The sequence below is a fragment of the Microcebus murinus genome, chromosome 10 (genome assembly GCF_040939455.1).
Source record: "Microcebus murinus isolate Inina chromosome 10, M.murinus_Inina_mat1.0, whole genome shotgun sequence".
Lineage (NCBI taxonomy): Eukaryota > Metazoa > Chordata > Mammalia > Primates > Cheirogaleidae > Microcebus > Microcebus murinus.
Window position 1 is genome coordinate 28,537,477 of NC_134113.1, and position 14,185 is coordinate 28,551,661.

Below are 14,185 nucleotides of genomic sequence, written 5' to 3' on the forward strand. Positions count from 1 at the left end.
ATATGTCAATTAAGAAAATCACACAATTTTTTTGGTTTGCTACTGCATGTAAAAGTTACATTTATATGACACTGTAGTCTACTAAGTGTGACATAGCAGTATGTGTAGTATTCTAAATCATTTGTTGTTTATTTCAACAATATTTACAGCATCTTTCCCAGGAGTAGAATCCATCTCAGGAAACCAGTTTCTTTGTTCATCTGTAAGCAACAACTTTTCATCCATTCAAATTTTATAATAGATTGCAATAATTTATACTCATTTTCAGGGCCCACTGCTAATTCTAGTTTGCCTTGCCATTTCTACCACATCTGTAGTTATTTACCACACTGAAGTCTTGAACCCTTCAAACTCATCTATGAGTTCTGAAATCAACTTCTTACAAACTCCTATTATTGATGATATTTTTATCTCCTCTCATGATTCACAAATGTTCTTAATGGCATCTACAATGGTGAGTCTTTTCCAGAGGTTTTCGATTTACTTTGCCCAAATCCATCAGAAAAATCACTCTCTATGGCAACTACAGCCTTACAAAATTTATTTCTTAAATGATATTTGAGAGCCAAAATTACTCCTTGATATATGAGCTGCAGTGGATGTTGTATTAGTGGGCAAGAAAACAACGTTAATCTCCATTTTCAGGCTCCACTTCTTATTCTTGTTCTCTTGCTATTTCCACCACATCTGCGGTTACTTCCTCCGCTGAAGTCTTAAACCTTTCCAAATCATCTGTGAGGGTTGTAACTAACTTCTTCCAAACTCTTGTTAATACTAAATATTATTTTGACCTCTTCCCATAGATCACAAGTGATCTTATTGGCATCTAGAAAGGTGAATCATTTTCAGAAGGTTTTCAATTTACTTTCCCCAAATTCATCAGAGGAATCACTATCTATGAAAACTGCAGCATTTTGAAATGTATTTCTTAAATAAGATTTGAAAGTCAAAAGTGCTCCTTGATTTATAAGCTGCAGAATGGGTGTTGTGTTAGCAGGCACATAAACAACATTAATCTCCTTGTATGTTTCCATGAGAGTTCTTGGGTGAGTAGGTGCATTGTCAATGAGCGGTAATATTTTGAAAGGAATCTTTTTTTCTAAGCAGTGGCCTTAAAATATTCAGTAAACCATGATGTAAACAGATGTGCCATCATCCAAGCTTTGTTGTTCAATTTATAGAGCACAGGAAGAGTAGATTTAGCTTAATTCTTAAGGGCCATGGGATGATAAATGGTCATTGGCTTCAACTTAAAGTCACTAGCTGCATTAGACTCTAACAAGAGAGTCCGCCTGTTCTTTGAAGCTTTGCAGCCAGACGTTAATTTCTATTTAGCTATGAAAGTCCTAGACAGCATCTTCTTCCTATATAGAAGGCTGTTACATCTACACTGAAAATCTGTTGTTTAGTGTAACTACCTTCATCGATATGTTAGCCAGATCTTCTGAATAACTTGCTACAACTTCAACATCAACACATGCTGCTTGACTTTGCACTTTATATGTTATGGTGATGAAAGAAAGGAAAGAAAGGAAGAAAGAGAGAGAAAGAGACAGAGAAAAGAGAAAGAAGGAAGGAAGACAGGAAGGAAGGAAGAAAGGAAGGAAGGAAGGAAGGAAGGAAGGAAGGAAGGAAGGAAGGAAGGAAGGAAGGAAGGAAGGAAGGAAGGAAGGAAGGAAGAAGGGAGGGAGGGAGGGAAAAAAAAGACAGAAAGATTAATATCAGCACTATCCTGTTTGTTGCTTCATAACTTTGTGAAACACAAAATTGTTATTTATGCTCCCAATACTCAGGACATATTTTGGGAGATAGTTAAAACTAGTCTCCTCCCCCCCACCCCCCCACCTCCTCCACCCCCCGCTGCAATTAGTTTTTGTCTGCCTGTATTTCTTCAACAACACCACTCAGTAGGCAACATGGCAGGAAGTAGGATGTGACGCATGGAAACACATTGTAGCGTGATCATAATTGCAACAATTGACATTGTTGTCAGAAAAGAATTAGGAAGAGCACCAGAAGCACTATATGGTTTGGGATGTAGTGTTTCATATCTTTATTCTGTGGAAAAGAACAAGAATTCTCCCAGGTCAGAGAACTTGAATGAGATTGAGACTAAGTCCAACAAGCCCACTTTAAATACATTTCTACTGGATATCATAAAGAAAAATACATTTCTACTAGAAATCATAAATTTCTACTGGATATCATAAAGATAGTCATGATGCTTGTGCATCAACCTAGCCTCTTAGTCTAGATCGGAGTCGGGAAATTTATAATATATCCAGAACAGAATAAGCACCCAATAAAGGTGCAGAGCTGAGCTTACATGCCTGACCCAAATTGCCAGACTCAGCATGATCTACACTGCCACATTGGAAATTCTAAGCCTGGACTCATCACATCCCATCCAAAGATGACTGAATATTAAGCAAACAAAACAAACAAGAGAACAAACAAGATGAGACCTTAGAAAAGGCAAGAACTTGCATGAAGAATGAGAGTAAGAATTAATTTTGAAAATTATTGTATGAAATAAATACATCACATGAATTTTGTGTTTTGGGCAAGGTAGGAAAAAGATTGTCATCTATAGGAAAAAAGCCATGAATAAACAAGTGGAGACAGAGCTGAGAGTTAGTCATTCAACAAATATTTATTGTGATGTAGAGATGCAAAAAACATTAAATAAAATCTCACTCCCCCCTCAGAGAAAAATTCCAACTTAATTTTAAAACTTGATTAAAATTCACTTAAGTCCCCCCAAATATAGAAAATTAAAATAGGCAATTGTTGCTGAAAAGCACAACTGATGTTGCCTAAAGTTAATTCAGAGAAAATAGAAAGGGAAAGGACAAAAATATAAAGGAAGAAACAAGTTATAAAAACTGGAAGCAGTTTTAGCCTAAATGTTGGAAAAGCATAATTAGAAATAGAAAGAAATATAATAAAATCCTTCAATGAAAAAGAACAAATGAAAAGAGAAACTTATCTCTGTAGGAAAAAAAAGAGACTACAAAGGGTGAGCATATTTCTAAAAATAGAAGAAAGATTCACATATCCTAATTTTGTATTTTAATTTCAAAGCTTCAGAATATATTCTGTATTTACCTACAAATGAATGTTACAACTGAACTGCCTTTTAATATAGAAGTTAAATCTCAGTTTCTCATGTCTATTCTCATGAATATCTGCATAGTTGTGATTTGCTTTCTTCAGCTTTCAGAGAAGAAAACAGAGGGATGAACAGAAATAAGATTAAGTAGTTAATTAGTTGCAGAGCTGAGATTACATGCTTGATCTGAATTGCCAGTTCAGAAATCTTTTCACAACATGCAATCCCTTTTTACTTGCTTACTACAAATCTGTTCAGCAAGTAGTTTTGCCTACGAAATCTGTTTCAATCCAGCTAATTTTCCAAAATAAAAACATATGGATGATGAAGAAAGGTATTTAATGGGCACTTGAGGAAGAACAAATAGACTAACTTTTCCCATCTCTTGTTATTTCATATTTAGTGACAGTTTTTCATACAGACTTGAATGTTGTTTTGAGGTCTATTGCAAAAACTCACCAATTTTTAAATGACATGTCTAATTGTTATAACACTTGGGTCATAGGAATTATTGCTTGAAAAAATTGTTCTTGCCAGTTTACTTTCAACTAATAAAATCCTCAAAGTAGGCACTATAAAACTTTTCTTATTCTCCTTGAAAGAATTACTTTAAAATAAATATTTTTAAACACTCTATTCTGCACTCCAGTAAATGATCTGAAACATTATGCAAGGTGTAAACTGCATCACAGTTTCTGGTATGTTCAGGAAATTATTTGCTGGCGGGCATTGAGATGAGAGTTGTCTATTCCTAGCTTCTAATGGAATGCCATCAACTAATTTATTGTTTATCCACATGGAACGAAATAATACACCATATTATTGCTGTCTTAAATGCACGAATATTAACACATTGCAACTACTGTTAAATTGTTCATTTTCCATCTCTCCTATCTAATGGAAATAAGCTCCTAGATAGGTGATTAGAAAGCAATGTCATAGAATTTGTCTTTGTTGAACTAACAGATGTTAGAATGATAGGGGGAAAAACAGTACTTTTATTTTATTTTTTATTAGAATGAGTGGAAACTGCCAGCTGTTTCCAAAAAAAAAAATCGCCGCTCTACTCAAAGCTTACTTCCTCATTCTAATAGGAAAGAATCAGCACCCATTGATATTACTAACAGTAATAGCCAAAAGCAAGAAAAACTTTATATATTTTCCTATTTGATTTCTACTCATTCCTTGTTTGGGTTTTTCTTTGGTTTATGAATGCTACCAGAGAATTTTTGTTAACTAAATGGAAGAGATCAAGTATTACTTTAAAAATTCACAGAAATATTTTCGCAGTGCTGTATTTTTTTTAAAGTTCATCATGATACTTTGCTTTAATAATGCTTCCAGAAACTCAAACATTTGAAAATAAAACATCTTCAGTCTTAAGAGTAAATATGTCACAACAATCTCTTCCATGATAAATTAATTTTTAAAAAGCAGGTTTTAGATAAGTTATAGCATCGTCCCATTACATAAAATAAAAACTACCCAACATGTAAACAGATATGCATACACACATATGTATACATACATATACATTTAATCATGTCTATATATATATGTATAGCCATAGGATAAATACCCTGAATCATCTTTTAGCTACAAAGCACCACATTCACCTAGTTTTCCTCTTACATCTCAGGCCTTTATTCCTGTTTTCCTTTGCTGGTGTCTATTCCTTCCAGCCCTTTAAACTTCAAAATCAGCCAAAGTTCTGTCCTTGGATCTATTCTCATCTCATCTACAATCACTTCTAGGTGATTTTATCCACTCTCTATCTTTAAATACTATCTATATGCTGATGACCCCCAGATTTGTGTCTCCATTCTGGATCTCTCTTCTGTCTTCGAACTTATATCCAACTGCTTACTTATATCTCTACTTGAATGACATACAATCACCTTAAAGTTAACTTGCCTAAAGTTAAACTTTTGATTATTAAACCATTCCAAACTTGCTTTAACAGTCTTCCCATCTCACTTTATGACAACTTTAACTTTCTAATTCCTTAGGCTTGAGTGCTTTGAGGCATTCATGAATCCCCTCTTGGTGCCCCATCTCCCGTTAGATATGTTCAAATCCTGCTGACTTTACCTTCCAATTAGACACGAAACTCAATCACTCTGCTAGTAGCAGAGTGGTCCACTGGTTCAAAGCCATACCTGGCCTAAATTATCGCAAATCTTTTTTTTTTTACATTTCTCCTCTTCCATTTTATTTGCTCTTTTCTTATGGAAAATATATTAAATAGATCTTTAAAAAATCTCCTTCACATTAATCCTCTAGGTTTTAGAAGATTTACCTGATTTTTCCATTAAATGACAAATTTTAATTTTAGCTAAATCTAGACTAGTGTGTGCACCTTAATTTTTATTTTTTTATTTTTTTATTTCAGGGTATTATGAGGGCACAGACATTTTGGTTGTATTTTATGTCTTTACCTCTCCCTAGCAAAGGTTAGAGGCATGCCCTTCCCCTCTACAATGCTCACCATATCCTTTAGTTGTGAATTTACTGCCTACCAACCCCCTAATCCCTGGAGAATATTACTATCATGTAAGCACCATATGTTAATCAGTCAGTACCAATTTGATGGGAGTATAAGTGAAGCCTATTCTTCTGATCTTGTGTTACCTCACTGCGGATAATGGGTGCAAGCTTAATCCTGAAGCTCAGAAAAATATAAGAGGTGCTAGATCCCTGTTGTTTCTTATAATTGAGTAATTTTCTATTGTATACATATACCAAATTTTAATAATCCACTCATGAATTGACAAGGACTTGGGTTGTTTCCACATCCTTGCAATAATGAATTGTGCTGCCATAAACATTGAAGTGCAGATGTCTTTATTATAGAATGTCTTTTGCTCTTTTGGGTAGATGTTTAATAGTGCTATTGCTGGATCAAATGGTATTTCTATTTTTAGCTCTTTGAGGTATCTCCAAATGATTTTCCACAGAGGTTGCACTAATTTGCAGTCCCACCAACAGTGTAAGAGTGTTCCTGTCTCTCCACATCCTCCCCAGCATTTGTTGTTCTGGGATTTTTTGATAGAGGCCAATCTCACTGGGTTTAGGTGATATCTCATTGTGGTTTTGATCTGCATTTCTCTAATGATTAGAGATGTTGAGTATTTTTCTTTATATGTTTGCTGGCCATTAATCTGTCTTCTTTTGTAAAATTTCTGTTCATTTCCATTGCCCATTTATTGATGGGGTTGTTTGATTTTTTCTTGTTGATTCTTTTAAGTTCTAGTTAGATTCTTGTTATCAGCTCTTTATCAGATGTGTAGAGAGCAAATATTTTCTTCCATTCTGTGGGCTGTCTATTCGCTCTAATGATAGTTTCCTTGGCTATGCTAAAGTTTTGCCAGTTATTGCAAATTTTTATTGTCTCCTCCATTCACCTTTTGTTCCTGTTAAGGTTTTGTTTTTTGTTTGTTTGTTTTTGTTTTTTTCCACACAGCCAGCATGACCATTTAAAACTAAAGAGAGATCAGGCCAAGAGTGGTGGCTTATGCCTGTAATACTAGCACTTTGAGAGGCAGAGGCTGGAAGATTACTTGAACCCCAGAAGTGTGAGGTTGCAGTGAGTTATAATGATGCCACTGCACTCTAGCCAGGGCAGAAGAATGAGACGCTACCTTAAAAAAAAAAAAAAAATATATATATATATATATATATATATATATATATATATCTTTCTGCAAAAATTGGGCTAAAAAAAGGGGCAGGGGAGACAATTCTACTTTTCTCTCAATATCCTCTAATAGTTTTTTTCATCTGCCTCATAGTAAAAACCAAAGTACAGTCACGGTCCACATAATATCATTTCTGTCAATAAGAGACTGTGTATATGACACTGGTCCCATACAATTATAATAGAGTTGAAAAATTCCTGTCACCTAGTGATCATGTAGCTATCATGAGGTTGTAGTGCTATGCATCACTCACTTATTTGTAGTGATGCTGATGTAAACAAATATATTGCACTGCCAGTCATACAAGAGTATAGCACATACAATTACGTGAAGTATGTACTACTTGATAATGATAATAAACAACTATGTTACTGGTGTATGTTTTTACTATACTATACTTTTTATCATTATTTTAGTGTGTACTTTTTCTACTTACAAAAAAAAAAAATGAAAGTAATCATTCAATAGGCTCAGGCAGGTCCTTCAGGAGGTATTCCAGACAAAGGCATTGCTATCACAGGAGATGACAGCTCCATGCATGTTGTTGCCCCTGAAGACCTTTCAGAGAGACAAGATGTGGAGGTGGAAAACAATGATACTGATGATCCTGACCTTTTGTAGGCTTGGGCTAGTATGTGTTTGATGTGTTTGTATCTTACTTTTCAATAAAAATGTTTAAAAAGTAAAAAAAAAAATTAAATTAAAAATAGGAAAAAGCTTACAGAAAAAGAATACAAAGAGAAAATATTTCTGTATATCTGCACAATATGTTTGTGCTTTAAGCTAAGTATTATCACAAGCCAAAAAGTTTATAAAGTAAAATGTTACAGTAAGCTAAGATTAATTTATTATTGAAGAAAAAATTTTTTCATAAATTTTATGTAACTTAACTATAGAGTGTTTATAAAGTCTACAGTAATGTATGATAATGTCCTAGGCCTTCAAATACACTCACACTCACTGACTCACCCAAAAAGTAAATTCCAGTCCTGCAGGCTCCATTCTTGTTAAGTGACACATACAGGTATAGTATTTTTATATTTTTATACCATAATTTTACTGAACCTTTTCTATGTTTAGGTATGTTTGTATACACAAATAGCACAGATACTTACCACTATGTTACATTTGCCTATGGTATTCAGTAGTAACATGTTGTATAGGTTTGTAGCCTAGGAGCCATAGGTTATACCATGTAGCCTATGTGTGTAGTAGACAATACCATTCAGGTTTGTGAATATACCCTACGATGTTCACAGAGTGATGAAATTGCCTAACAACACATTTCTCAGAATGTATCCTCGTCTTTAATCAATGTATGACTGAATTCACTTATTCTAGTATGGATCTTTGGCCCTTGCCCACACCACACCCACTTGGCAATTTAATAACTTCCTTTTTTTAAAAAAATCTTTTCTCTCCACGTTATCCACACCAATCTCTTTGCTCTCCCCATATATGATAATCACACTCCCAACTCAGAGCGTTTGCTCTTACTATTCCATTCTTCTAGAATGTTCTTTTCCAGAAATCTTCATGGGTTGTTTTATCAATTCACCTTTGACATTTTCCCTGTCCATTCAATCTAAAAATTTCAGTATGTACAACCACAACACTTCCTAGCTCTATCCTAGTGCTATTTTTCTCCTTACCATTTATCATTATTTTTTCACTTAATTTTATTTTACTTGTACATTTTCCCCCATCAAAATATAAGGTTCATGAAGATAGGTGAAGACAACTTTTTAGTTCACTTCTATATCCTCAGGGTCTAGAACAGTTTCTGGTGCATCACGGGTGCTCAATAAAGCCTAGCAATCCTTTTCTCTAGACAATAGGGTTGGAAAAGTGAAGGGAAAATCTCAGTTCTTTCTGTGTTATTTTAAAGAATATGATCATGAGTGAATTTTACTTTCCATGCTTTATATATTTCAAATATAACATGATAAAAAACTTCTTTGTGGTAAAATTGTAAGTTCTAATAACATTTTTCTCACTGGTTGATAATTTGAAAATTTAGGATCTGAATACTTTTTATTCTTGTCAGATCGTGTTCTCATAGATCCAAAAATGGAAAGCATTGCTAATTGCTTCCATAGGTGAAAGCAATGACTTATTATTACAACTCAGTACAATTTGGCAGTGATGATCTATTTATACCAAGCTAAGGAAGTTTCAGACTAGTGTACATACCAGGCCTTTCTGTAAGTGGAGATTCCATCAGAGGAGCAAAGCAGCAAGAAGTCTGAGTAGGAAGGAGCTCCAAAAAGAACAAAAGGATGGGGAAGCCAGTGTGTAATATTCAGAATTCTAGGTGGGTAAAATAATTATTGGATGGAGGAAACTGCCCATCATGGGTAATGGGGCCTTGCCCTTTGAACTGGAGTTTAGGTGAAAGACTTCTGTATACAGTTATGGGAATCTGAGGACACTACTTGGATCCCTAACTGCAACTTGGACATGGTAGAAGCTGGCAACTGACTTAAATCAGAACATAAAGCAGTGAGTCAGGCAGAAACCTGACTCTGAGTGGCACTCGTAATAGTAGGGAGCAAGAAGATTCTACAATGAGGGATTAGAGGGCAATGGTCAGCAAATAGAGTCAGCTTTGGCTCATGCAGAAGGCTAGTGGTCAGCACTGGGATTAAATACCCCTACTCAATCTGGTATCAAGAAGGACTGGGGGTCCAAGAAAGAAATACAGTGGTCACTCATGGGGAGATTCCTTGGGTCTTGTCATCTAGATTCTGAGGCAAAGACTGCATTGGTATATACTCTGTCTCATGTTTGTGTTGGCCTGGGCCATGGCAGTGTGGGGATGGCATGAGATCATAGGAATCTAGTTAAGTAATTTTTTCCTCACAAACATTTTTTTCACTGGAACAAATTATATGCATTTATTATTCAACCAGTGGTCATTTGACCACTTCTTAAATGTTACTCTGAGGTCTTGGAACTGGCAACATAACAATAAATAAGACAGACCCAATTCTTAACCTCATTGAATTTTGCATTCATCTTAACTTTTTTCTTTAATGTTGTCCTATATGGAATAAAAGTTTAAGATGCCCTTTTTGGTTTGATGTCTTATTCTATCCTGATACATTTTTACACTTTGGTCTGAAATAAAATGGCCTTTAGAAAGATTTACGGATGGACTAAGAAATTAACCAATGTTTGAAGGGGTCCTTCCTTCAGTTAATAATAATGTTAATAATAGTTTGGGGTCATTCCCAACTCAAAGTAGTGATAGATGTTCACGTTTGGAAAGGATGCTAGAAATTTTCCGAACCAACCTTCTCATATCTATCTGAGGCCCAGAGAAGATAAGGTGCATTCCAAATTTTATATAAGGTACAGCTGAGATTAAAATGGGAATCTCTTAATACCATAAATGAGTGCATTTTCCTCTGTGATGTTCCTTATTAGGCTTCATACTAAAAGCCAAATCTCAGTTAGAGTAGATTCTATGTTTGCCAATCATATCAGTACACACCCTGCCATTCCCCTCAAATTAGACCATTCAGGATATTTTTCTAAAAAGGAAAGAAAATTGGCTTTCATCTATAACATATAAAAGTGATTTCTACAAAAAAAAAAAAATAAAAGAGAAACAACTGAGAGCCATTAAAAGTAAAGAAAAAAGTTATGCTATAAATCTCAACCTGAGAAATCAAAGGCAATCTTTTTCCCACCTTTGAGGTAGAAACTATTATCGTCATCATTTTACAGTTGAGAGAACCACAACATTAGGAGGTTAGATAAGTTGTCCAAGGACAAACGACTTGTAAGAATCAAAGTTGGGACTTGAACCTAAACAATCCGGCTCCAGAGTCCACTCAATCACTACAGCATGCTGCTTTTTCTGTAAGTACACTTATGCAACAAATCTAAATTGGCATCTTTGATGTGATACTTGTATACCTGCTGTGGCCCAGCATAAAGAAATGCTGTGCTATCAGGTCAGGGCAGCCTAGGGTCCGGAACAGACACCTCGTCCCTGACCCAGCCTGCTAATTTGACCGTCATTTATGCCCTGCAAATAATACGTCAGAGGCATTAAAGAAGTTTGGGCATCATGAGGCTAGCATTTTAATAAAGGTGGTAGAATAACATGCAATAAACTTGACTAGAACTTTAGTGAGTTCATGACATTCTCAAGAAAGGCTCTCATTTTAGTATCACAGCCAAGTGAGGATAAGCCCCGATAGTGGAGATGGGCCTGAGTCTAAGGATGAAGGAAGCCGGAACACTAGGGAGAAAAGTCAGAATAGAACTAGGACTGGTCATTCCTGATAAAGGGTGCATACTCAGGACAGTTCCCCACTTGACATCCAAAACAAAATGGATTTCGTTTCCCTGCAAGGTGAATTTCTGCTGTAGTTCTATACTGCTTGTATTTAGCAGCAGCATTTGAAGTTAAAATATTACATTTTAAAATTAAATTTGAAAGCTCTTAATAAAGAATTCAGACATAGGTCAAGGGCAGTCAGAAAATGAATGAAAACCTTTTTGAAAATTTTGTTGGTGGTAGAAAATTTGGCACAGAAAATATGTCTGGCAGGAAACCTACCTTTTATTATAAGAAATCAAATGTTCAGGACAACATTCTTTATTTTACAATGGATTATTTGTATTTTTACTATTAATGCTTTCAGGAAATATATTGATTGAGACATAATCATCTTTGTGTCTCTACGCTAAGCACCATGGGAGTGTGAATGACTCTATTTTTCAGGTGTGCACTTGGGGTGGAACAGCTGTGGGTGAGAAGGCAGGAAACTCACACTTTGAAAGAGGAGGGACATTTAGCTAAGTGACAAAAAACAGCTCTAAGAAAGAAAGCACCATGAACTAAGGCCCAATGAAAAGAATAACTAAGTCAATAGTAAGTACATGGAGAAGTTTGTTCTGATTAGTTTTGAGGGAGAGTAGAGGGGGAATTTGAGGAGTGTTGGAATATTGTGAAGGTTGAAACATGTACAGGAGGGTTAAGAAAAGAAGTTCTGAACACATAACTTTGAATTTAGAAACAGTAAGACTCAAGACAAGTTAGGTCACCTCATGCTTCCTTAGTTTCCTCACTTTTTTTACCCCACTAAATTAAATGAGATAACACGACATATTTAGCACAATGTCTAGCAAAAATGTTACCCATATTTTTATCACCATTATCATTATTATTTTAAAAGAAGAAGAGCTTGTATGTGAAGGTCGTGACAAATGCATGATGTTGAATTTGATATTGTAGACAATGCTAAATTCAGGAGAATAAGGAAGTGATAAATTCTGAATAAAGTGATACAGTTTCATCTGATAGCACATTGTAGCTAAATTAGAAAAGAATAACAAGAATATATTACTCTGATTTCTTGCCACTTAGTGGAATCTTTATAAAGAAAGACTCCTCTTCTTGCAACTTTGGAAAATTAGTTTTTCATTTTTTAGAAATATTCTATTTCCAATTTTTCAATAATCTAGGGATTGAAACTTCTCCTCTTTCCTTTCTCTGACTGTTTGGGACCACGTTGTTAATTATGCACATCTTAAGAGGCAGAAAGTAGAGACTTGGAAAGGAGGTAGAACACAAATTAGATTTTTCTACTTGCCTGGACTATTGACCAAACCAGCACTTTTTTTTGGCTTTCATTGTTTTTCATTATCCCTTAGTCCTTGAGTGTACTATATGGGATTACTTTCCCATGCTTTGGAAGAAGAAACTGTGAGGAAAATGGCCACATAATGGACTATTATGCAATTTTAGAGCACAACTCTCTGGTATATATTAAGTGTTTTGCATTTAATTAGTAGTTTAATAGATCAAATTGCCTATTATTCTAATTATTTAAAACTGTATTGAAAATAAATGATGCATGTATCTCATTTCTTTCGTGGGAATACTGCTAATTACTAAATAATGGTTTAATGATTTGCAACTGGATTAACCACATACATGGTACATTGTAATATTCCAGTTTTATATTAATCCCGGGCAGTAAACAATCAAACATAGTCTTCAAAATGAATATATTTAAGATAGAACTATATGCTACAGTAGTTGGAAAGTAGGATTATCTGATTATACTCACATTTAGTTTTTAAAAAATCCTGTTACTACTGGAGTGACTAATTTTTGTTTTATCTAATTCTAATTTTCTTAATATTTTGTTTCTGTCTTAAATATTGAAGCTTCATTGGCAAAGTGTGAAAAGAATATTTCATATCATGAAATAATTTGAGAATAAGAATTTAATACATACTTTCTGATGATAGTTGTGAAGAAATTAAGCCTTTAGTCTAACTTAAATATATCTATTTGTCTTTGCATTGCTGTAATGGCATTTGAATCTGCCAGAGAGTAGCTTCATTTTCTTTTAGGAGTTCATTTATTTGTGCAATATTTATGTCCAAATTCATCCAGTTGTATTCAGTCATTGGCACTCTTCTGGAAGAGTTCCCTCGGTATTCCTTGCAATCTTACTGGTGTCAAATTTTGAGTAAACATTCCGTCCGGTAATATCGGCAAGAATTTTATTGCATTTTCATTTGCACAGATGGAACCAAAGTAAGTAACAGAGACATTGGTTGAAAAGAAAACATTTCTGTCTTTCCAAAAGATTCTAAAAGGTTAGAAAATAGAAAGACCTGTAACAATTTCTCTTACCTTTCTCCACTTAGCAATGTGACATTGGGCATTTACATTTCTAGATGGCATCAGTACAGAATGTGAGCATCTCTTTGAAATCAGATGTTTCTGTGGCCTGTCAGATTCTAGGGAGGGTGAAAAAAAGAACAGGCTGGGCGGAACAAAAATGGTGAAGAATTGTGGGAAATGTAGTAGGATATACTAACTCAGTAACAATGATCCACGTAAAGGGGAAACAATACATTTGAAATGTAGAAATCTGGATTCCCGAACTGAGTGCTACTGTATTCTCCTTTTCTTGGAGATGAAAATATGGACAATGCAGTAGAAGAGTATAAAATTATTATATATAAGCCATTATAGCCATGCTTCTGGACTTAATACTTTGTGGAAATGAATTTGAATATACTTGTGCTTCAACCTTGAATATTCAAACAGCCTCCTACCTGGGTTGAAAGTTAACTCCGTAAAATTCTAATTCAGGTTTATCAAGCCTGCTTGGAGCATTTCAAAAGGGATTAAAACTCTGGTGGCCTCTGTTCCAGATTGACAGAGCGTTTTTTTGTTTGTTTGTTTGTTTGTTTTTTGGTTCATATTATATGTTTTTTTAAGTCAACATATTAAAATTGAGATATGACATCTAAATATTCAATTTTTATCCCTTCTTGGAAATTGGCACATCTAATGATATGAGCCCAGATTTCCTCATTGCTGCAATTGAGAGTCGGA